The sequence below is a fragment of the Tinamus guttatus genome, unplaced genomic scaffold, assembly GCF_059628265.1.
Source record: "Tinamus guttatus ecotype Peru unplaced genomic scaffold, ASM5962826v1 Tinamus_guttatus_pri_ptg000023l, whole genome shotgun sequence".
Lineage (NCBI taxonomy): Eukaryota > Metazoa > Chordata > Aves > Tinamiformes > Tinamidae > Tinamus > Tinamus guttatus.
In genome coordinates, this window is record NW_028288557.1 from 2,502,116 (window position 1) to 2,527,983 (window position 25,868).

The window sequence follows — 25,868 nt, forward strand, 5'->3', positions numbered from 1 at the left end:
ACGCTGGGTTTGCCCTCCCGGTTCGTGTAAACCCTGCCCAGGGGCCCTCCAGGCTCTTTCCATGTCAAATCCCGTCCCTTGGGAAGCCAGGGCAGTTCAGCAATGCGTAGACCTTGCAAACCGTGGTGCTCCTTGAAACAGGGAGAGCTTTTGGGTCTATTTTTGGTAAATAATGCAAAAATGCAAAGCAGGCTTTGAGGGTATTTTTTTTTCCTTCTTTCTCAGCTTTTCCAATTATGTTTCTAGGAATTTTTTCTCTTGTAGCACTCACTCAAGAGTCACCCCTGTTGATGCATGTCTATATCTGCTGAGATGCCTTACACAAGGAGCCTGCTTGAAACCACCAGTAAGTTATTTATAGAGTGATTAGCTAAAGCTTCAGATATTTAATGCAACCTTTAAATCACATATCCAGAAACAGCTATCGGTCACATAAAATTTCATTGAGTGTTATCTATCACTTACTGTTTTTCTTAGCGTGTGCATATGTTTAATTTTCTACAGATCTCTCCAACTGTTATATTCTGCTGACTAAATAGTAAATTGAGAGACTTCAGGAAATATTTTTGTTGCATCGCAATGAGTGAATTATTTGCAAAGAGAACATAGAATATAAAAATTCATCTTGCAGAAAAAAAAGTTGCTCTTGTATAAATCCCACATGCCTATGCTAAAATAGAATCAAACCTATTTTTGTTTTCGTGGAGCATATGTAGCTATTAAGAACTCTTCCAACCAGCTGGCTTTTAAATATTGAATTTTGTTGGGTTTGCTTCTGTTCTTTGCTGCTTTTGCCTCACTTTATTGTATGCTTATGGGACAGCACGGTCCTCTCCCCTTCTGGGAGGACTCCTCATGTCCGTGATCGTGATGACCAGGGGAAAATGGCCCAGGAGGAAAGCAAGTGCGGTGGAAGAGGGGAAGGAGGGAGCCCCATTGGGTGGCAGCACAGATGGTTGGGTCGCCATCGCAGCTCATTAATTGATTTGACGAAGCAAAAGGGAAAGCAGCAACGAGGAAGCAAAGCTATTCTTGAGATGCTCGTGTTGGATCCTGGCGACGTTTCCCTCCCCCTCCTTGGAGCTGTTGCTGTCCCCGTTCCCCTTGCCCAAGGCTTGGTAGATGTTGAAGTCTCCTCTCTGGCTGGAAGGAGCTCGCAATGGGGATTTTGCTCCTTCTGGAGGCCGTGTCCTGCGGCAAACGGGCTTCGGGCGGGTTTGCTGCAACCATGGCAAAGGCCTGTGCCATAATTAGACCATTAATTAAAGAGCTCTCTGAGTATTTCCTCTTCACCCTGTCTCGAAATAAGAATGGAGGAAGGCTCTCATTTGGCCAAACGATGCCTGGTGGGGCTCACAAAAGCACAGCAGCAGGTCAATGCAAGTGCTCGACTCAACCAGGTTCCTCTTCCTTATGGCAGCTGTGAGTTTTTTACTCCAAGACTCCTCAAAGGAGGGGATTTGCCCTCTCTTTCACCGCTGCTGGGTATTGCAGCCATCTCTGGCGTTATGTGGCTGGCACTAGGAAAGGGAGAGGGATCCGTAGACCTGAGTGGGTGCTTTCCAGGTGTGAAGATGCCCTGGCTATATATAAAGTTCAGTGCGAGAGGCTGCCTTTCAATATACTGTATTTAACTCCATCCAATTCTGTTCCCTTGTTCTGCGGTGATAAAAACACTATCACTCTCTCATCTCTACCCCTTTCTTCCCGCGCCGCTTCTGTGCAATTGGTGTTTGGGGGCTGTAAATTACAAAACGGAGCCCTGCGTTCCTAAAATGCTTTATGCCTCCTTCCATCGATATTTCAACGTGGAGCGTGGACGTCAACATTTCATTTTAATTGCGCCGCAAATTTCCCTGCGGCGAAGGAAAGGCTGAACTCTAGAGCCAGCCCAGCCCTGCTCCCTGCCGTGGCATCCCTGCAGCATCCCGTTGGGATGGGGGAGATGGTCCAGCTCACCTGGCATCTCTGCAGCAAGGGCAAGCTAGCGCAGACAACAGGTTTGGGCTGAGCTGGCAGCAATTAGAGGCAAGGGAAGACTCCTGTGCTATGGCAGGTGTCATGGTTTTCTTTTAAACTGCCTTTTTTTGGGTTGTCTCACTTGCCAGGCCTGTTTCCTTTCACAGAGGCATGAAAAAGGACATGAAGGAGGCACTCAAGGCAAGCATGATGACCCGGGCAAGGGAACCCATGCCCCTACATAGCCTTTCCTGTGATATTTCTATTAAGAGGCAGTGTGTGGCATACTCAATTAACTAGTTAACTTGCAAAACTCATTGCCCGCAGATACCACCAGGTCTTCACGCGTAGCAGATTTCTGCAAATTGAAGCATTTGCAGGTGTGTTGGCGCGGATAAAAATATAAATGACGGAGCGCTTTGGGGAAGGGGCAGCTCTGCAACGGGCACGGAGGAGACGTGTTCCTCGTGGTGGAGCTGTTCCATCACTGTCAATTAGGAGGAGTGTTAAATGTTCCTCTGCAGCAGCTGGCGTGGGGTATTACTGCGGCGAGGGTATTAAATCAGATGGGTTATCAGGGTAATTCAATATGACAATTGCTGTGGTCATATCCCGGAGACAGGGGGAAAAGTGGGGACGGAGTCGCATCTGTGACATGCGCAAATGCTAACTGGAAGGGAAAGAAGCGTTCGTTTCTTGTTAGCTCGTGCAGATGCAAATGCACTGATTTATGTAACTTTTCCAAGCCAGCTGCTGGCTGGCCAGAGAAGCCTTAAAATGCATATCTGAAACAGGGTGGTATGTATCAGGCTGCTCCAAGTAGCAGCTTTGTTTGTAAAGTCAGTGTTTTTCTAACTGTGTTTTTAAAAAGTCCTTGAAAAAACCTGTATGGAGAAATAAGTGTCTGTGTGTTGCTGGTATCAACAGGTTCCAGGTGGTTCTGAAGTCCACCTTGCCAGAGTGAGCCCACATGATGGTGAAGGACAACCTGTAGGACAAGTGTTGGCATCCTCAGGTTTGTACCATCACAATTTATTCAAGTCCTGTAATACCAAAGAAGTGATTAAAAAAAAAAAAAAAAAGGCATTTCTCCATTTTGACATGCCTGAGCCCAACAACTTGGAATTCTGCAGTGAAGGGCGACGTACCTTGGAGGAAGATGGGGAGCGTGGAATGTGTTATGCTTCACTCAACTTCTTATTGTGGTTTCTGCTCCAAGAGGGATAGGTTGGAAAGTAAAGCGTAACCACGATCTCTGCTTTTAGCACTGGACTTTCCTTTTTTCACCTGGTAATGGGTATTTTCCTACTCAATACGTGTGCTTAAAAACGTATGTACAGTGCCCGATGACATTAGGACAGGAATAGCTACTTCTACAATTGCCAAGATCTCCAAGTTCCCCTCGAGAGAAGCAGAACTCTCCAGGAGCCATCCCCATGCAAAAATCAAGCTGACCTTAGCGAAGCCAGAAGGACGGGTACAAGCAGAGACAAGGCAGAGGGCCTTGAAATGAAGCTGATTTGCAGGCTGATAACGAGAGGTCGACAGGCAAGTCTTCACTTGCAAGCCCACAGTATTGCATGAGCTTTTTATTTAGACCTGAAACAATAGGACTATTATATTGTAGATGTCAGAAAACGGGGAAAATAACGGTGTTTTCTGAACTCCCCTCCCCAAAAGCACTTTGGCCTGTTCCGGCGCAGTTCAAGAATAAGTGGTGAGTATCTGGTTATTAGTTGTAGGTCTGCCGTCCTTGGATCCTGTTTGAATACACTCCGTCCCGGAGTTGTTTTGCATTTCACCAGGGAGTCTTTTGTCTAAAGGGCATCGCCGCTGCAGCAGAGCGGAGCGCGTCCCCGCTGCCGCTTTCTCCGGTGGATATCACATTTCATTACCCTGATGAGCCGGAGCGAATTCTCCCGCTCGTGTTAATTTGCCCCCAAGCCAGCCCGTGTCACGTCCGCAAGAAGCCTCTGACATTTCCTAGCCTCCCCCCGTCCCTCCTGGTTTTGAAACCCGGAATAATCGGCGCAGCCTCGTCCAATTTCTGCTCGTGGCTTCTGGGACAGCGCGGAGAGGATGGGAAGATGGCACTGCTGTGGTGGCCCTGCCACCCCAGGGCGAGAGAGATTGGGTGGATTCGATGCTTTTTCCAATGCGTTTTCCTGAAGCAAGGGTGGATCTGTAGAGTAGAAGTCTTGGAGCAGAAGGGCAGCCATCTCTTCTCTCATTTGAAGCTTAATCCATGTTTCCAACTGCATTAAATTAAAATAATAGTATCCCCATGTCTAGAAGAGGTGTGCTGTTTCTGCCTGGGTCACAGACAGTATTCTGGTATTAAATTTTACTTGAGATACTGAAACTTCTGCTTTAACTAATGGTACCATTAAGCAGTAATAATTTTGCTCTTTTAGCCACCCCGCAGTAGAGCCATTTGAAAATCAGCCTAACTTTAAGGACAGATATTAATTTCTTGAGAAGTGCAACGAGCTCTACCAGGACAGCAAAAATCAGCTGCTGATTCTTGGCAGGTTTTAGCAGAGATGATGGACTTTTTCAAAATACTTCTCCTGCGATTATGTCCCTCTTAACCCAACCCAGGAAGGGCCTTGAGCTCTCTGTGTGGCTTAGCCAAGCCTCGCGCTCTCAGCTCGTAATTAGGCCTCTCTGGATAGCTGCTGTTCTCTGATCTCACGTTTTCAAGACGTGAGGTTAACGCGCCTTGGTTCGTCAGCAGCGTTTCGAATGCCTCGAGGCGCTTCGTGCTGAACGCGCGAGAGCCTCGGCCACATGTGGACAAGAGTTACGCGCGAGAGCCTCGGCCACATGTGGACAAGAGTTACTTGGCCATGGAGCACCTGCAGCCAACTGAGAAGGAATCTCGGGTTAAGTAGATGAAGGGGCCTTGAATTAATTTGGCTGCAGTGGAAAGCTGCTCCTTGGGGAGCAATTTGGCAGGAGAGGCTCAGATTAAGAAATGGTTCTGTGTTGTATCAAAAACAAGGTCTCACAACCCAAGGTGAGTCTCGCTGTTAATTGCGCACCAAGACCAGGGTATGGAGGCTGGGATAAAAGATGATGATGGGCAAGAGCAAGTGCTACTGAAATTTGAGTCTCTGAAGAGCTTAAATCCTGATGAAGAAGCTTCAGGACCTTCCTGCAGCCTCAAAAGGCCAATAAGGGAGGTTTTGAGGGAGGAGGGAGGCTTGCTAGACGTCATGGCTGTCCCTGCTAGCCCTTGCAGGGAGGTCTGAGCTTCACCCCTTGACTGAGGGCTCAGTGCCCATGGACACAACCCTACCCTCATAGGCAAAGAAGGTTGTAGCCCAACCTGGCAATGAAGAGATAGATGTTCCTGTGCTCATCCGCACGTTCCCCCGCACTGGCCAGGAGCTGTTGTGGCAGGTGATTTCTAGCCCAAAGTGATGCTCCTTCTCTTGGCATCCCTTGGAGATGGTTTCCTCTGCCCTGCAAGGCTTCCTCCCTGCGTGTTGAGTCATGCTTGAAGAACAGCTTGGTAATCGAGCGCTGCTAAGCTTTGCTTCAAACAAACGAAGCTGATTTAATAAGGCTATAGAACAGCCAGGTATGTGTGTTATTTAAGAGTACTGGCGCTTTGAAGGCCAAGTGCTAAAAGCACTTCGTTTTTATTTCGACTCTTAATTGAAAATTGGCTGCTTTTTGTGCTGTTCCTTCTCCCGCCCCAGTCTCCCCCATCCCCCTCGAAGCTCGGCTAACAGCTGTTAATGCAACAGTCCTACACAACATGTTAGGAAAACGTGGCACGAGGCCAGGCTTTCACTTGTGCTTTATTGGTTTAATTAACCAGGGTCTTGCAAATACTACTTTGTGAGGCCGAAATGGAAGAATCTAATGGTTCTTGTGCTGGATGCTCACATCATTTTTTAGGTACCTGGCGAAGGCACCAAGGTGAAAACTTGGCTTCCTTGACTGAATTCAATAATACCTTATTGCTGACCTTGTGGTTTGTCAGCTTCTCATCTTTCTGATTTGTCTTTTCTTCCTCCATTTGCAATAACCGAAGTGCTTGAAAAAGGTCTCCTGCCTGCTCATGAGAGAGCTCCTCTACTTAGTGACACCTTTTTCTACTTCGCAATCTATTTCTCTGTGTTTTTCTTACATTTTGCACACCCACAAAATTTGCATGAAAATAGCTACTTAAGAGTTGCTTGGAGGTGACCTTGTATATATTTTTTATGCATTTGTGTGATGATGTACTGAATGCTGCCAGCCACAAACCTCATTGGGCATTTGTTTGTGTGAAAACAAAGCAAAAAGAGACCCCTCTGCCATGTGCTGTTTTAGGAGATGATCTTGATCCTGAGATGAGCAGCATCAAAGCTGGGATGTCTGCAGAGGAAAGCCCAGGTGCTACTTGGGTTTATATTGGTAATTTGATTTTTTTTTTTCTTCCAGGTTCTGATATGATGACTTCTCATGATTAATGTGTCTGTGTTACTTTTGGATAAAGCACGAAACAGAGGATCTGAGCACTTAACCTTTGGCATCTTTTTAGAATAAGCTCCAAGGTCATGTTTGGAGGCGTGTGTGCAGCAGAAATCCTTTATAGATGAAAGGACAACATGGCCAGGTCTTGAAGTCCTTCAAGGATTACTCCTTCAAGAAACCCCGGGCTTGTTGCAATTCCAGTTTTTGGATAAATATTATCCACCCTTCCTTCTTGCAGCTTCTTTGACTTCTTTTTTTCTTCTGTACTCCTGTCGAAGTGGTACTCGGTTGCTGTGATCTTCCCTCCGAGGCGGCAGGAGTGATTCATATGTGTGACTTTCTAATGATCTTGAGGGTGATGACCGCCTTACGAGAGCGAGAATATTGATCGTCTTAATTGACATCCTTGTGCAGAGACTGCTCCAGCCCCTGCCAGTGGCAGGTCACATTCCCATGGGCCTGGGGGCATCTGAAGTGTGATGCTAATTTCTGGGAGCATCTGGTCAAGTGGGTAAATAGTGTTGTTGTTTTTGAAAAGTCTTGGCTTTCTGTGGTAACTTTTCCCATTGGAGCCCACGATTTCTATCTGAGAAGTGTCTCCTCTGCTAAGGACGGTGAAGCGGAAATGTGAAGCTTGATTTAGAACTTTGGCAAGGAAAATGCCATAGCAGCAGCATCTCCCGTGGGACATGACCCCTCCAGGACCCAAGTCCAGGTAAACATGGGATAAACTTGTGAACTATCTGAGATATAAAAGGAAAGGAAAAAAAAGAAACAATGTGGTGTCTCCAGCGTTCTCCAAAACGTGGCCTGCCTACATGGCAGCTGCCTTGTCCCTTCCTTGGACTTTTTGTGGAAAACTGATGTTGTAACTGTGAGTCATGGCCAACCGAAATAGCAAAGTAGTGTGCTTAATAGCTGGTAAAACGTAGGTAGACGGCAGCGACAGTAATTACATCACTCTCCATTTCCTCTTCTCGCCTCTTGGAACACCTCTGATGTCCCTTGAGTAGCTTGACAGTGATGGAGCCACGTGTAGGAGTTGCCTTTGGGAACTGTACTTGGTGCTAATTTTGAAGGGTTTGGAGTTTGGGCTGCGGGCTGAGGACTAGGAGAACTGCAAGCCATGACCTCTGTCTTGGTTATCCTGGTGTTCTGCGATGGGAGCGAGCTCCTTGGGAGACTGGAACGTGCTTGGAAGCTCCCACAAGCATGGAACTTGGCAAATGTGTCGCTCTGGCACGTTTCCCAGCTGGGAATGCATGTCGCAATGCCGCCTGCTTGTTTATTGTCTGGTGCAATTTAAGATGTTGACTGGAAGTACAAAGCCCTGTGAGATGTGGTTTCTGGCTACCCAAGAGAGAGCTTCTTGCTTGCGTAACGCTTCACCCCTGCAAATTGCAGCCTTGGTACAGGACGTACAGTTCTCTGGGTTTATGTAGGACCATCTTATTTGGAAATCGTTGTCTTCTCCCTGCTAACACTCTTGCTGAGCTGTCAGATGCATCGTAGGTTGTAATCATTTTTCTAGGACTTGGAGAAAGGGGTGCTTACCAAATGGGCTGCTCTATCTTTCCCTGGGAGAGACCGTAGTTCAGGAATATATCAATATAGAATTTACTACCTGCGGGTCAAGGGGAAGTCTATGTGTATTTTTAGAAGCACAGATAGTCAGACCGTTCTGTTCATTTGTCTTTGGCTTAAAACCACTTCTTGTCTTTAGAGAATCATAATGGCACTAGATTAATGTATCCAGGAGTACTGTTGTGAGCGGCAGCTGAGAATGAGAACTTGATGGGATCTAAAATGAAAGAAAAATGTTTGCAATCAGATTTGTGCTGCTTTCTCCCCTTACCCCAGCTACCGAGATGTTCAACACGCAATTCTACAATTATGTGTTTCTTTCTCTTTTAAAAAGAAAGGTACTGTTAGTCTTCCATAAGAAACTCTCAAGATGCTATTTTCATGCAAATAGCTTTGTGTGCTAAATTGAGGAACTTAAGAAGCACAGATAAAAAAATATATATGAAATGTAGGCAGAATGCATTCTAAATGTGAAAGTTTCCTGGGTGTTGTCAACAGCTCTTTAAGAAACCTATTGCCTAGACCTTTCAGCAGTTTTTCTTTGTGATTATTGGGAGGAAAAACAACAATTACTGAAGTGAAAAGATTGTTGTTGCGCTGAGGAGCAACTCTTGAGAACCGCTAATGGAGCGGGCTGATGTTCTGCTGTGTTGAGGAGCCTGAAGATGATGATACCCAAAGTCTTTCTCTGCTTCCCAGCCTTAGGAGGATACCCCATGTATTTCCTATGGGTTTTCTTCTAGATGGCTTTTCTCAGAGGCATCTCTGACATCTCCTAGTGCTTGTGCCTCCCTTCCCGAGGGCAAAACCAGCGTGGGAAGCATCCCGTTGGATCCGAGTGATGTGGATGCAGTGATGAGCTCGCTCTACTCCACTGCTGCGGATGATTAAGGAAAACAATTGCACCCTGACAACACGCATTGACATTTTAAAAGGAAAAAGCAATGAAGAACAGGTTCTGGGAGACTTGCCGTCATTGATAATGGATTTCCCCAAAAGGGAGACGTCCTGCAGGTCTGATTTGGAGTTTTTAGTGCTGCCTGGAGCAAGTTGTCATGTCTGTGCTGGTCCATGTGTGTTTTTCTTTGGAGAAGGCTGCTGCTTTGATTAAAAACAGGAGGAAAACAAAGGAAAATGACTTTAAATGATCCCTGGCATTGCGAGCATCACCTGCAGTTCCACGACATCAAAGGAAGAGCTTTCCAGACAGGTGTAAAATCCCTTGCAGCTCACTGTTCTGCTGTGTGAATTCCCGCTCGTGGCGGTGCTAACTCTTCAGATGCAGGGATGAAATTGGGACATTTACAGCTGCATCTTTTTATAGGCACCATGCGATAAGTAATTTTACGTGAAAAATCTCTTTAGGCCCCTGATGGAGGAAATAAACTTAGGTGAGACTCATTCTCTCCGACAAATTCTTGGCTTGCCATAAAAGAAAAGTTGCGCTTTTCCGAAATATTGGCTGTAAAGCTTGTGCCTTGTTAAAGTTACAGTCAGAGCATGCAATAAAGAGATTATTTAAGCCCGTGTTACTACGCGATGTTCATCTCTGCAGTACTGGGCTCTGTGCCTGGCAGTCGTGTGGATGCAAAATGAGGGAAACTGGACCTGTGACCACCCTGGTGTCCCCAATGGGCTCTCCAAGGACCTTTGGGGATGTCTGTCCGATGCTGCCTTTCTTACTTTTCCCCCAGTGTTTTGTTTTGGCACTCCAGCTGCCACTTTAGAGCTCTAGTTTTCTCCGTGCTGCTTTTCCATTTGAAGAGAGATGCAAGAAAATCACCCTGTAGCAGCCAGGGCTGGGAAACGTTTCCAGCCTTTGAATAAGCAGGGCTGATTTTTTTTTTTCCTTCCCTTTATTTTCCTTCCACGCTTGCTGTCTGCGTGGTTCAAGGCAGGCTTAGGAGATGCCGATAATTCAGATAAAATGCACCACGTTTGGGTGTTGCGGGGTTATCTGCGGGGAGGAGAAGCGGCCTGTAGCAGAGCTTTGCAGCAGATTGATGCCGGCAGAGGAGCAGAAGTCGCTGGCGTGGAGTTTTCTCGGGAGCTTGGTGCAGAATTTTTATGCATGGCTTCCGATGTAGCCGCGCTAGGTATTTATCTGCGATATAAATAGGAGATTGGCATCTTTATAGATCTATTACAAACGTGCTCTCAGCTCAAGGTCGCCGTGGTCCTCGTTCCTTGCATGGGGCTTGTTTGCTGGCTCTCCCCGTGCCACAGCCGGGCTTTGGGACTGCTGATCCCTGCTGCCTCTCCGGCTCCTCGGATCCTCCTTGGCTGCGCTGCGTCCATAGGGATTTCTCATGCGAGCTGTAATAACGCGCCAATGCTTCTCCTTGTTGCTGTTGATGCTATGTGGGTAGTGTTTTTTCATTTTCAAATTGTGCAGTTTTTTCAGGGGAGAAACTAATAGGATAGGGGGTTGTTTCTCTCCTGCGCTTCCCTCTTTTGGGTTTTGGCTCTGCTCGCGGGCTCCTCACGGGAGCTCCGAAGATAGAAATGTGCAGCTCTGTCATGGAAACTTGCTTCTCCAGGAGCTGCACGCTGCTTTGGTGCCATACGTGTCTCCCATAGGATCGCCAGTCCTGCTAGGTGATGGCTTCCAATTTGTTTTCCCCTTCCTTTGGGAAGGTGGCTCCGAGCGAGCAGGGAGAGCCAGCTAATTTGGATGCTTCTGCATTATGAATGTCCCCATGTATCAACTCGGTCTCATTTTAAAACATTCTCCGATATAGTTATAAAATGATGTTTCAGTGTCCTGAATGCAGAGTGAGTATGAGTTGGGGTAGGGAATTAATGCAAGCTCCCAGTCCTGGGGAAGCTGCATCCAGCCTTGGTCCTGCTCTTGCAAGAGGAAAAATGGGCAGGTTGAGGGGGCCGGATGATGAGTTGCAGGGTGTTTTCACCCCCTTTATCCTCTGTGGTCCAAGAACCAAAGCGCCGCTGGGATGCGGCCTCGGAAGCCATGCGAGATGCAGCTGGATCCATTTTAAAAGGCTTTTTCCTGGCCCCAGGCTCCTCCGAGGATAGTGCAGTGCCAGCCCAAACTCGAATTCGGGACTTTCCTGATGTCCCCCGCTCACCTGTCTGCCTCTGCCTTTCAGTCATCTTCGCTTCTGTCGACTGACCTTCTCTTTGCTATTTCTAGCCTGCTTCTTGGGCCCCGATGGAGCTCGATTTCTGCTGGGGGGAAGATGGAAAAGGTCAGGCTCTCGCCAGCAAACCTTGTTTAATTCGTGGTGGGTTGTGCCCGCGGGTTGTGCGCTCCCGGGACCCGGATCTCCGGACACGTGGGCCCTGTGTTTGCTCATTGATTTCGTTCTTCCTGCTTTTCCTTTGCAGGAATCTGGCCCAGTATTCCCACTTTTTGGTTACAAGAGCCGTTGCTCAGGGAGGGAAAAAAAAGAAAAAACGACAGTCTGTGTTCAAAATAATGCAAGCTGTTCCAAAAAGGATCTGCAAGGATATAATCAAGCTAAATGTGTTCCCCCTTCATTCCAGCTGCAAACCTCTGCAGCAGCTGCTCGGGGCAGGGTTTGCTCTCTGTTTTTGTGCAGATCAAGGCAATATTTTGGGGGCTTGGGTTTTGCCACTCTATTTTTCACAAGAAAATTGCCCGATTGACTTATACTGCTCTGTTTTTGCAGCCAGACTGACTCCTAAAGGTGGGACCCATCTCCTCGGAGACCTTGCAATAGGTCAGAGCAGCAGCTACGCTTCGGGGCTAGGGAAAACCCTCTCTGCTTGCAGATGGTGTGCAGTAAGCTCTGGGTTTTAATGACTCCATGCAATTTATCCTATTCAAAGTAGCTGAGCCTCTCCAGAATTGGTAGCTGATCCCAAAGTCTCCAAGCAGATCATAATGAATTTAATACTTGGACATCTTTTGTGCTGCTTTTTTTTTCCTCAACGGTGTTGAGCATGAGTGCAATAGAAATGCAATATAAAAGCAGTACACACTTTTCATAAAAGCTTTTATATTGCAGTACACATTTCCATGTTTTTATTGAAATAATATGATGTGGAAATGGCTTATGAGCAGAGGTATGCTGGGCTTCTGACTCTTCTGGTAAAGGGCCCTGGTTATTATTTTTTGGTTTTGATTTTTGTCTTTTTTCTTGTCTGGGCAGTTCCAAAAAGCAGAAAGGATGGCAGATGTCTTCACTCCTGGCGTGATGATGCAGCTGGCTGTGAGAGACCTGAACCCACAGGAACACAGAAGGACTCATTAGCACAGGTCAAATAATAAGGCCTGACTTGCAGAGAAAGGATTTTAATTTTCTAATTTTTTTTCTTTAAAAAAGTGAGTTGGATTGAACTGAAGAGGCAGCACTTACCTGAATGCTCAACAGAATCTTTTTTTGGACTCGTATGTGAAAAAGGCAAGCTCTGCCATAGAGTTATTTCTGTCTTCAGAGAATTAGAGTTGTCTTACCAACAGCTTGTCTCAACTGCCTTTCTTATCACTGCTTTGGCCAGGAGGACCACAGAGGGACCTGTACTTCTCCTTCAGCAGCTCTTCCACAGCCAGTGGACACCCCTGGAGAACTTGTTTTTTGTGACATGGCATCTGAGGACTCTTGGGACACAGCACTGGGACATTCCACCTCACTGGTTCCCTGGCCCATTTTTGCTAAGGTAAGAGGAAGACTTTGGCAGTTCAAGTAACTTTTTCCCCAACCTTCAGTTGTTGAGCTGATCCTTCATTCATCTTTATTTCTATTTTTCTAATTCTCCCCTGGGTTCCTAATGGCTGTGCAGCACATTTCACATACCATGGAAATGATTTTTGGGCCCAACTCTGCCTGTGCTCGGAGGATCATTAAAGATATTACTTTTTGGAAGTAAGGTTTCTTCCCCTCCCCTCTCCATTTCCACTCCTGTGTTAACCTGCAAAGTAATAAAACTCCGGAATTTATTAGGTTGCATTAATTAATAATCTCTATAGCAACATGCACACCACTACCATAAATATGGGAATTCGGCAGCACAGCTGGATGGAGCAATCACTTGAGCGTTTTTAAATGCTTGGATATCTACAATAGCTAAAGAAGCAAAGATTCCTAGGAAGTAAGCTGTTTTGCATGGATTTTTTGACCTCTGCTATTAGCATGGTGTCAACTGAATCTTCTGCATTACGTAGGTCCAATGGATTCCCATGCAAAGGTATTTTTTTCCAAGTAGTAATGCCATCTTTCCAGCTGTTTAAAGCACAAGGTTATCTATTGGTTGCTTCTGGACCAACACTTGGAAATCCTGTTTTTGCTTGCGGGAGGAATCCTTTTTATTCCGGCAATGAAAATATCCGCAGGATGCTTCTGCTGGCAGGTATAGCCCAGTGGCACTGGACTGTCATAGCAGTTGCTATTGCTCTGCATAGTTGCAAAGCACTGCCGTGCTCCCTGTTTAATTATTAAGCATTTAATTAATTAATTACCCAAGCCAGGGATGCTCTAATGCTGAGCACAATGAGCTCTGCACAAAACTCAGCCTAAAAATCAGTGTGGGCTGCTGGGGTTACGCACAGAAAGGGTTAAGCTGTATACAAACAAAGCCAAAATCACGCTGACCCATGTTATAGAAATTAGAAAACCTGTTAGCGCAGTAATATTTTTGTTTTTTGGGGAGAAGTGTTTATTTTAGAGCTGCAACTCTTCTAAAATGCTGCGATTTCACAGCCACGCGTTCATGTTCCCAGCGAAGAAGGAGGTGAGATTTTCAGAGGTTCTCTGTTCTTATTTCAGCGTGGCTGAAATACTCAAAAAATACTCAAAATACTCAAAAGAGCCCAGTTTGCTGACATAAATGGGGTTGCTGATGTGCCGAAAGAGGGGGAAGTGCCTGAGAAATATATTCCTGCCTGGGTCTAAGTCTTTCTCGGTTTATCTTTCGACTCCATATGTTTTTTTCCGTAATGAGGGGAATTATTTATTGTGAAAGTGATATATAATTTGAAAATTAAACTTAAAATTAATGAATGCTTAAATGAATTTCCTGACAAAAATAAATGTCTATCCTTCAGATCCCATAATTTTAATTGGAGTGGGCTTACAGCTTAATTAACATGTATTGATTGTGTTCCTGGGCACATCTATAGGTGGATGCGCTGTGTGGCAGGGCTGGAAAAACGCCTGCTCACAGATGAAGGTGTGTTAAGATTTTTCTGATAGCAAATCTGAACAATTCTCCTGTGGAAAGGCAGGAAAACCTTTGGTCTCAAGCTGTTTTCTATGTGGAAAGCTGAGAGAAAATTATGTTGTTTGAAATTAAGGCTGAAATTTGGCACGGCTGCTTTGGAGACGGGAAGGATTCCTGCTCCAGAAAGATATTAATAATGTGAATCATTAATTACATGCATGAAAAGTGGAAGAAAGCTGTACAAAATGAAGAGTTGACCCAGTAGGAGCTCTATGGGGAAGAAAAAGGTAGGTTTTTGTTTGATCTTGGGATCTTTGTGTGTCTACAAGCAGGTAATTTGGGTCTTCAAGATGGTTGGGGGCCGGTGCGCGTAGTGGGAGTTGGGTTTGTTTGGAGAAAAGGCCACGAGGAAGAAGACTCAACTGAGATCTTCAATGAGCATGGAGAAGACAGGGAGGGTTTAAAAAGTAGTCATGCACCTTAACTTTGCTTTATCAGAAGAAAATATGCAGTGGAGATGGTCGGTTTATTTATTTAATCAGCAACTTTGCTTTAGGCTCTCTTAGGGCTAGGAGGTGCAACCTCATCTCAGGAGGGTATCCCACTAGCACCAATGCCCATGGGCATTTCTAGTGGTTGGTATCTATTTAGCCTTTGTATTTTTTTCCTTTTCTGATATCCTGGCTCCTTTACTGAGCTGTTTGTTCCATCCATTTCTCTCAAGCTGGAACCCAGCAACTAAATTAGTGGTTTTGTACAGTTTGGGTGAAAATTACTTTTCCCCCCTCTTTTCTCCATTTTTTTTCATGTACGTAAGTGCATTTCCTGAAAAATACATTTTCAAGTCAGCTGAAATTATTTGTGTTGAACTCTAAATAATTACAAGAGAAAGTAGCAATAATAAATGATTTCTTTTTTATCTGAGCAGTTTTGAAATGAGATGCTTTGGCTTCTGCTTTTTGGGGTGATATTTTGAGTCTTTAAGAATCTAATGCTAACCTTGGGGGGGAAAAAAGATCAACACCCCATGGTGAACCTTTTTAGTTTTTTTCCTTTTCTCCTTGCTTTTAATTTTGCTTAGAAACATGTAAATAAAACTTTGTCTCAAATTGCCTCAGGAGGCTCCCCCTCTAAAAAAAAGCCTGGGATTTGTGCGGTTATTAACTGGTTGCAACCGCTGTGAATAGAAGCACAAGGCAAAATGAGAGCTGCCAAGCAGTTGACATTTTCATCCTGGTAAATATTTGCTTTTTTTTTCCCCTTTTTTTCATTTAGTTGCTCAAGTGCTGATTCAGGGAGGAAAAAACATTGCTCACATGCTTAATGTTGCAACCGTTTTGGGCATTTCTTCCCTTAAACTAGGGGGCCCAAAGGACTTGTTCAGGATGTCCCCTTAAGTGCATGGTCTTAAGGAGGATATGGTTTAGCAGAAGTCCTTGGAGATGCAATGCAGAATGGTCACCGTGTGTGTGTGTATATATGTGTATATGTACGCATATGTCTATATATTTGGATATTATAGACCCCGTTTTGCCTTGCCTTCCCAGGCGAGGCAGGCAGGTGAGTTTGAGTCAGTTTGTCTTTTTTATCATATTGATGGGTGAATGGATTTTGTTTCTCGAAGTGTCTTGTAGACTTTAATTAAATCAGGAAGATGCTCTCTGCAATGGCTCCCTGCTGCTTATCAGCCTCTTAAGGCCTCGATTCATTACTCGGGATTATTATTATTATTATTCAGCTTGAAATACACTTTAAAGACCTGTTATTGAAGAGATTAAAGTTATAACATAAATAAACTCCTATGCGTGTTGTTTCTGCATAGAAAATGCTTTTAGGAGTGTAGTTAATGTTCCAAACATTGCTTAGGGTGAGCTCTGCAGTCTGGTTGCCTTTGAGAGGAGAGATATGGACCCTGTTTGATCTGCTGCTATTTGGGACTTCTGGTTTGCTTTTTTTTGAGGTGGTTCTTTAGTAAACAAGCCTCTTTCCTACCTTTGCAATATATTGAAGCCCAAATGCTGTCCTGAGTAGCCTAGCTTGGTTCCCTCTTCCCAAACTCCTCGGTTAGCCATTGGCTCCCTGTTGGCTTCCGAAGGCTTTGATCCAGGAGGGAAAAAGCTTCTACCCTGCATCGCGATGATAAATCCTACCGCGAGCAAGGGAGAAGCGTCTCATCTCCCCGCTGCCTAGATTTAGCTGGGCCATTAGCAGGACCCTGCCCATAAACCTAATTTTTATAATTTGTAAAACGTAGCCGAATGTTTTTATAGAGGCATGTCGGGAAGTGATAAAATGCCTTCGATAGATTTATAAAGGAGTTTAATGCTGATAGCTCTCTTCTCCCCCTTGGCTCTCCACCTCCGGCTTGGAGTTGCATGCAACAAAAAAAATCACGTCCGCAGTAAGGACTTTGTGGCCAGCTCTCAGGCCTTTAATTTTGCTCTCACAAGACAGGTTTACGATGCTGAGAGGACGGGAAAAGCTGCAAGGCATGCACAAGTTGCAAGGCACGCACGCTCGAGACGCTCGCGCTCCTGGAAAGCTTTGGACGGCCTCCAGGAGATGCTCAGTGGCCAAGAGGGACAAAGACTTTGCTGAGAGCGGGAATCCAGCCAAGCCCTCGTGCATGAACATCCCGTTCCCATACCCTGGGAGACTTGTTGGAGTGCAGGACAGCTGGAAAAGGTGACTCCACACAGTGCCTTGTGTTTCGGGCATGTTCTGGTGGTGTGAGGTCGCGTGCTGACGCGTCCGGGCTGCACCCCTTCATCTTGGCCATTCTGCTTTGGGAGAGCTTCAACAAGGGCTCTTGAGCGCTGGGGCTTGAGGATGCGCTTTATTCACAAGGAATCCTTGCTTGAAACCTTTTTAATGCATCTTGTAAAATTGGGACAGATGTGGAGAGAGGCTGCTTTTCCTGTGTTTGTGAGATTGCACCATGAGATGGCTCCTGGCTGTGTTGGAGATGACGTGGGCAAGCGTGGGTTGCAATTAAAAGCTAATATTTCAGCAGCCCAAGAGGCTTTCCAGTCTTTTTCTTGATAATTTTCCATTGGGTAGGAGGCACCTCTGCTAGGTCTTCTCATTGCTAGCCATAAGAACCCCATGGCAAGGTGGTCTCAAGTTTCTATAGTGCATACTGGTCTCCCTTGGTGGAAATAGTTGGCTTGGAAAGACCTCTGCAACCAGAAGCATAAAAATCATAGGTGGAACGAGCTGTACAGAAGAACTCTGACCGTTTGCTTTATTTTTAACACCTGATCTCTGCAAAATCCCCTGCTGAGGTGCTTGAAAACAACATTTTTTTCACCTTCTCTTATTTTTTTTCCTCCTAGTTTTGTCATTTTGACAAATTGTTGATGTGTTGGTTGTGTTTCTAGTGCTGGAAATTATCGTGGCTTTTGTGTCTTTTGAGGCAGCCTCAAATGTGATTTTCACAAAGAAATGAGAGCGAGCGGCTGGAGATAACGGTTCCTCTGGATCTATTGCACCCCGCTGCTATCCGGTCTCCTCTGAGTAACACCTTACTATTTTACATCTTGACAACAGCTTTCCTTATTTATTGAAGGGCTAAGGGATTCTTCGAGGATATCTCCGTCCTTCTCTGCTATTTTTGGCAGCCGTGCTGCAGCAAATTGGTCTCCCGCTGCACCTTTTCTCCTCCAGTCTGACTGGTGGGAGCCCGTCTTACTCGCCGGGTGATCAAAAAACCTCCCGTGAAACATTACCGAGTCCTGCAACAGCCCAACGGGGGGAAGAAATAATGCCTTGCTCAGCAGTGATGGGGTGGCACGTGGAAGCGATATGGTCCTGCATGAGGAACAGGGCTGTTGAGCCACCGAGCTGTCCTGGTCGTGGGTGGGAAGCATGGGTAGAGAAGCAAGAGGATGATTTCTACCAGACCGGTGTGCAATTTTGGATGGGTTGAAAGCTGGAGCTGTGCTTTGACAGTGTTGTCTTAAATGTCAGCCTGATACAGGCTGCAGAGACATGGAGCGCCGGTGCCTCTGCTTTCCCGAGGATGTCATGTTTGGGAATTGGTTGCCTCTGAGATGTGGTTGCTTCCCAGAAAGAACTGAACTGGAGGGGAGGAAACGAGGCTCTCAACCTGTCTGTGGAGCTTTATTTTCATGGCCTTGAATGTGCTTGGCTGCAAAGGGTCTGTGCAAAGACCCTGGTCAACCTGTCGACCCCCTCAAAACCTCCCAATTATCAGCCCCCCATGGACACTGGGACCGGGGGTAGACCTGATGCCTTTGCAAAACAAGCTGCAATCCTTAGGATCAAGGTTTGGTTTCCATCCTTTTGCAAGGCCCCCAACAAACAGGGAGATCTGGGGAGATTTTGCATCTTTCTTTAAACATTTGTCCTGGCCAATTTTGGGGTGTCTTGGTTTCTTTGGAGAGGAAAAAAAAATGTGCATTGACACATCTGAAGCAACAAAATCAAAATGTTGCTCCAGCAACACTCTTACCTTTCCTAACCAAATATTGAAGCCAAATAGTACAAAGTCTAGTTTCCTTAAAGCTCTATTGATTTGCTCTTTTTTTAGTGTTTCATGCTGACCAGTGTCCTGTTTTACCTGCACTGGAAGTTGCCAGGACTTTCTTTTTTTCCCTTAAATCTACCCCATTTACATATATTTAGGTGCCATTAGTTTTTTCCAGCATTCTGGTTCTTACTGAACACAAACATTAAGTGGTCCAGCCTACTCCTTGGCCGGCTATTTGAAGTCTGAACCTTGAACACTTGAGACACATTGTGCTTCAGTAGGTGCCATGTAACAGTCGTCTTGGTTGTTTTTGCATCATCTTTAGTTGCTGTGAAATGCATTTTTAAAAAAAATCCTTAAATGCAAAGGGAATGGGAATTTACATTCCCATCTAGTCTGCTGTCTTTCCAGAGTAATAGCAGGAAGGAAAGCTGATGTTGTCCTCGCCTCTGCAGGGCATTGCTTTCTTGTTTTGCAACATGCACCGCTGTCCCATCCCAACTAGGGTAATGTTTAATCTAACGTGCATCGTACAGTTTTGCAAAGTGGCATGGTGTAATTGGGGGAAAAAAAGAACAGTTTAGGATTGTGGAGCGAGAACTTAGCCAAAATGGAAGCTGGATGCATTGCAAGGCATTGCAAGGCCTACTTGTGCTCCAGAACGCCATTTATGATCTATAAATGATTCAAAAGGGCTAACAGGCTAAAATGTGAGCCTGTCTGTATTATTTTGTGACTAGGCACTCGGTTCCTTGGCCCCTGTTTCGGAGGAGAGGTGCCCGTGGGTATTTTTACGGCTCGCGTTGCCCCTCGAGGGGATGCAAAGGCTGGGAAAGGCTCCTGGTGGGCTAAGAGGGATGGAGCTCGTGTGTTTGGAAGGGAAGAAGGCCTGCTTTAATTAAATTAACCAAAGGGAAGCTGGGGAAGATTGCTGCCTATAAATACATTGGCTGAAGACGGGGAGGGCAGAGCGTTGGCGAAGGAAAACTATTTATGCCCGAGGACAGCGCTGGCACGGGAACAAATGTACGTAAACTGGCCCAGAATAAACGTAGCCGGGAAATTGGGAGATCGTTTCTGACAATTAGAGAGCGATCAGAGTCTGGCCCAAGCTCCCAGGGGGAGCGGGGAGGAGAAGGCTCCTCCTGCTCTCAACCAGAGCTTGCAATAGCGCAGGGCTGGAGCCGATGAATGGGGGACACCAGCTCGTCCTACACACCTTCCCCTTTCCTTATTTCCCTGTCATTTCTGCCTCGGCCTCGTGTATATGACAATTCTCATCACGTCGCACTCTCCTGCCTGTCCCCTGATGTGTATCTCGGTTGCTGGCTTCATTCCCTTCTGACACAAGTGCCTTTCTTCTAAATAAGTATTTTTTTTTTCTTGTGGAGACCACAGTATTCTGGATGCTTTCTTGATTATCGCATTTTCAGGCTCTCTGCTCAGTGATCCTGCCTCCTTGTGAAAAATGACTGAAGTTTTATAAAGGGAGGCTGGCTGGGACCCAAGGTGACCTGCATGCGGGCCTGAGGAGTTGTAAATTTTTCTCCGTGCTTGATCCTTCTGTCCATCTGCTGGTCTTGCACGGAGGAAGATGTTCCGAGGATGCAGGCCTCTGTCAAACCCACGGTGAGTGAGAGGAGTCCGTGCCCCTCTAGGCTGTGCAGGTGATGGACAACGACATGGATTTCCAGCCGCAAGGCGCTGACATCCGTCAGGAGCTGGACGGCACCGCATGAGGTTTTTGCCCATCCTGCTTGAGACGCGATGACAATCCGCTGTCCCCCGTTGCAGCAACCACTGAGTGACTCTGCTTGACACGGGGCCGTTCCCACTCCCAAGGCGCACAGTGATGCTGCTCTTGGGCTTTCTTGAGCTACTTTCCGTAGAGATCCTGCCGGTCGCGGCCAACCCGCAGAGGTGGTGGGCTTGACAGCAGTGCGTGTGGCTTGATGAGGACCACGGGCACTTTCCTGAGCTGCCTGTGTGGCTGGGTGTCCTTAGAGGCAAGTGGACTGCGATGGAGATGGGGGAACTTGGAGGGAAAAGGGGTAGAGGGAAGTGGATGGGGTGGGAATGATGGTGGATCTGCTGGTTGGATCCTTGCTTGTCCAGTGGGATCTCAACAGCTTGTGGGTAGGTCCCTGGTACCTCATCGTGGGGTAAACTCACTAACCTTCCCTTTGGAGGGAGGAAAACGTAGCTCTCTGACTGGAGGCGCCAAGTTTCACAGTGGTGCGGATGAGGTTCAAGGACTGGTTAAATACTGGAGACTTCTTGGTCTCCCTTCCTTACCTTTCCTTGCGACTGAGTTTGGGGCATGGGAGAAGGACTGTGGGCAGTCCTTCCTGCACGCTCTCCATGGCATGGCTTCACCAAGCCTTTGGGAATCTCTACTTTCACCTCCTTTGGGCTTTGGAAACCCGTTTGTGCATCTTCCCCAGGCCTTGCTTGCTTGCTGAACCTCCCTACTCCCCAATAACTTCGAGAACCTCATGAATTCCTCCAGCTGCTAATCCTGGCTGTTCACCATGTATTTTTAACGAAGCACCAGCTGGATGAGGATCTCCTGAAATGCATACTGTGTAGAAAAGCATAACCCCATTGCTGATGCTGTCACAGGAGAAAAATGTATTCATTATTATTATTATTATTTTAAGGAAAGATGCAATCTCATCTCATGCATAAAATTAGTTTCGTGGAACTGCAGGATTAGGAAGGAACATTTACTTTCTTGTGCTCGGAGGAGGAGGAGGGAGCAATTTGGGTTTTCTCCGGGCCTGCGTGAATGATACGTCCCTGTTACACCAGTTCGGAGCAAGCGAAGAGACCGGTGAACTGGAGACTTCCCAGTGCAGATTTCATTGAGGAGCAGGAGAAGTGGTTTCAGCTACCCTGTTAGGTTCACACAAACCTACCCACACATACTCCCCACTTTGCTCCCCTGCTCTGTGGATTCTCTGGTGTCCGCTACCGCGGTTGTGTCCGTGTGGTTGCCTTTCTGAGCTGCCAAGACCAAACTTTTCCAGCGCGATGTGGACCTTCTTCTCCACCGCACGCCGAGCAGGGACGCTGGAGCCTGAAGGGAAAGGGCTGCCGATGGAGGAGGTGGGAGCCGGAGACGAGATCATGGGGAATTCGCTTAAGCCACCGTGTCGCATCCTATAAATGTGAGGCCTTTTGCATATTTCCATATTTATATATGAAAAAGCCACCAAGACGCCGGCCTTGCGGCCCCGCAGAGCACGGGCAGCTCAGTTCATTGCTGCCACCTAATGCCGAGTGGGTGGAAAGGAGCCGTGCGGGGCCGCGCGGGAGCTTCCTTGTGGAAAGCTGCCCAACGCGGCGCCGCCGTCTCCATCCTCATCCAGCACGGGGTAAGGGACCACCTCAGAACCCGTCTCCTTTTGGCGAATCGGGCCGCGTATTATGCACACGGACTCGTATAAATACTCCGGGTCTGCGTTTTACGTCTGCATACCCTGGTAATAAGGGCTAGAGAATCACTTCCCCCCTCACACAGCAATTGCGACCGCAGGGTTTTCTCCGGCAGTGCCGGCCTCGGGGTGAGACTTCCCCGGGGCGACATGGGGTTTTATTTGTGTTTTATTTATTTATTTCCCGCCTCCGCGCCGGAGCCCGTGGCCGCCTGGCTCCGCGCGCGCTCACGCGCGCTTGCACATCTCCCCAGCTGAAGCTGTCAAATTGCAGGGTATTATTTTTAGCCTGGTTTCCCAGGGAAAAGAGGCTTATGCGATTGTACTGTCTGTCAGTGCTTTTCCTCCCACCATCCTCCCCTTAATCAGTTTTGAACCCCCCTTGTCGGAGCTGCTGGAAGGCGCCGCGAGCGCCTGGGCGAGACGTCCCCGCGACTTCCGCGCCGGCGAGCCGGGCGGCCGGCCCAGCGCCCGTGTGGAGCGCCCGCTCTTTAATTAAAAGCTAATTTTGGGGAGAGGCCTCTCATTACGGGAGCTCTCCCGGGCGCACCGGCGCCGTCTGCTCGCAGCTCGCCCGGGCACGCGCCGGCTGGGAAAGAAAAGGCTCTTTTGCCCCCATATTATGAATATATCCCCCCCGCCCTTTTTTTTTCTTCCTGAAATCCAGCGTTTTTGCTAGCAGGGGAAGGTGCAAAGCGTAATTTCCCCTGGCTTTGCCGAGTGTGGCTTCTCTGATGTCTGCTAACGAGGTTGAGCAGGTTGTAGTGTTACCAGCTCTTCTGGCCAGCCGTTTATTCTCATTGAACTTCCAGCCATGGAATAATTTGAGATTTCTCTGTCAAAGGGGGAGGCAGGTTGTTAAAAGGAGGCTCGGCTGGGCACAAACACATGGCCATTTCAGCCCCACAAGCTTCCACCCTTTAGGAGAGGGATGTCTCAATGAAGGACTCGTTCTGTTAATAACCATTTGCTCTTTTATTTGGGGTGTTTCCAGGGAATGGGAGTTTTGAGGAATCTTAAAACCATGACACACCAGGTTATTTGCACTTTATGAAGCTCTTTTATTCATTTAACCACTGGCAACTCCATGCAGTCTTTGGTGGGGGGAAAAGAATTTCCCTGGCCTGCTAAATAGATGTATCATGCGAAATAGGCTCTCGTCGCCTTTCCCAGTGGGTTTTTTGGGGCGTTTGGCACACTGACATGCCCTGACTAAAGCTCATTTGGTCTAAATGCCTGAGCATCTTTCTGCAGAAACGAGTGGGTGCTGCCTGTAAACCCAGCCCTTGGTGGGTGAGCCTGAGTAATGCTGTTACAGGGATGGCAAAGCAAGGCCTCTAATACCACTTTGGATTCTGAAGCCAACTGTCGCAGCGTGGGGATGCAAAACCTGAGCCTAGGCTTCTTAATGAAACGTTCCCCTGCCTAGAGAAGGCTTTAAAAAGCCCTTTATTAAGAAGAAGAAGAAAAAACCCTTTTTACCTTTTAATACAGTAATGCAGGGATGGATTTTTTTGTATGTGTGCAAATTCTAGCTCAAAGAGGTAGAGCGCCTAATTGCATTCCCTAGGGAAGCTTAATAATGTTTCTCCAAAGTATCCTGTGCTGAAAACTCACCAGGGTCAATTCTGCTTAATTTCTGCCCAAATCTGAGCTCTGCTCCTGCTGTCTTCCCCAGGCCTTTTAGGTGGAGCAGCCCACATGGTGACTGCATGTGCTGGAGCTGTGCAAGTAGATCTGCCAGGAGGCTGTTTTGGAGCGTGTTTTGTAAAAAGCAAAACCCAGAAGCCCTTAAATGATGCCCGTACACATGCTGTGGGTTGTAGTTGACTCTCTCATAGTTATAGCATCCTAGCAGCCCCTGAATCTGTTGTAGGACACCTAAAACCCATAGTTGCACTTCCTCATTTGTCACAAGCTCTGAAAATGCTCCTGTCTTGGGCTGGCCGTCCTTGCTACCCCATCTGACCTTGGGTTTTCTACCACCGAGTGTCATCCTGCTTCTGTTGCTCTGCTTCTCAAAGTCATCGCTTCCTTCCAAATGAAGCCACAACTTGTCGTTTTGGATTATTTTGCCTCCTCACTTCCCTTCAGCAGCAAAGGTCACCGGCGTGTTGATGAGCGCTGGCCCTCAGTCATTAAGCAACCATCGAGTGCGAGTAGTCGCTGAGCAGCCCCATCTGCAAAACTCCTGCAGACTGCCTCCTTTTTTTGGTATTATCTATTGTAATCTCATTTTTTTTTTCAGGCAAAGCTTTGCTTTGATTCATAATTCTTGTAATATTCCCCTCCTACAGCTTGACTAATCTTTTGCCCGTGTGGCATAATACCAATGTTTTTCTGAAGTCCAGATGGTCAAGCTCTCCCACAAAAGAAAAAGATTAATTTTTGTCTAAAAAAAAGACGTTATTTTACAAAAAAATATATATATTTACCAGGCTTGCCTGGCAGAATCCATCTGTGTTAAATCCATTCTGCATTTTATCCATTTTCCTAGTTTTGCCTTTATGAGTTTCTTCTAAAGCCGACATGCTATTAAGATCAGCCTGAGAGGTCTGTCACTGTCTGGATTTGTCCCTGTGCTCCCCACCTTCCAAATCTGGTGCTGGGCTGAGAAGGCAGCACCACTTTCTGCTCTAGTTGGCGCTCCTCTGTAAGAAGCGGAGTGCCCCATCAGTGCTATGATAGGGTCGGTCCTCAAGAGCAGAAAATGGGAAAGAAATGGTGACTAACGAGAGCAGTAGATCCCATGGACAACCAGCCGTCACATCCGTGCCTACTTTGCTGGTGCAGAAGACCTCAAAAGTGAGTCTGGCTTTGGTGGTGCTGCTGCCTCTGATGAGTGAAAATGGTGAAAGAAGGAACCAAAGAGCAAGATCAGATAAAGGACAGACTAAGGAAAGAGGCTCCTGTTCACCAGTGTGGGTAGAAACAACCAATTTAACTTTAGCAAAGTGAAGGTCTTCCACCATCCTAGGAGAAGTGTCTCCTGGGAGAGAAGTGTTTGAGGGCTTAATTTGCACATTGCTCTAAGCTTCTCTGAGAAGAAACAGACCTTATGGCCCCTTGTGGGTTGTTGTTCTGCAAATGTCCACCCTGATAAGTGCAAAATTCCTGTTTGAGTTGGGATTACCATAAAATGCCCTTGAACAAAGCGGACCTGTTACCTGCTCACAGTTGGCGCGGGAGAAACGCAGCACCAGAAATTGGTTTTCTGCTGGCTCTGTGGGGAGGCTGTAGCTTGAGGAGATGATTGGGATGAAACAAATCCCCTATGAATTAATTGAAAGGGTCAATGTCTGTCGTTAATCAGTTAAAATTGCCCATAGTTATCCAGCTGTGTCTTTCCTGTCAGCTGGAATACATCCGTGAGGCAGGAGCTGTCTGCTCAGTAGTCTGGACGTGTTTGGTGGTTTTTCTCCCCAGTGGCAAGTGCTTTTTTTTCCAGTGGACAAATGGACAAGTATGATTTTGACATGTGTAGGGGGTTATCCAAAAGATCTAGTTTTGCCTCTGTTCTCCGTGGCTGTTTTCTTTCTCACTTAGATGGTGATTGGAATAACTTGACTTAATGACACATTCCCGGCACCGATTTCGGTTGTGACAGTTATTAACGGTTTCAAGATAAGAAACAGGTGTTTCCGCATGGTCCATCAGGCAGAGGAAGAACAATGCCTCCCCAATGTCATTGTTTGAGATGTATTCAATGACTGCTAGGTGTTTTTTTTAATGAAGATTTTATTCAACCTCATAGGTAGCGTTCTACTTAGTATGCAGGCTTC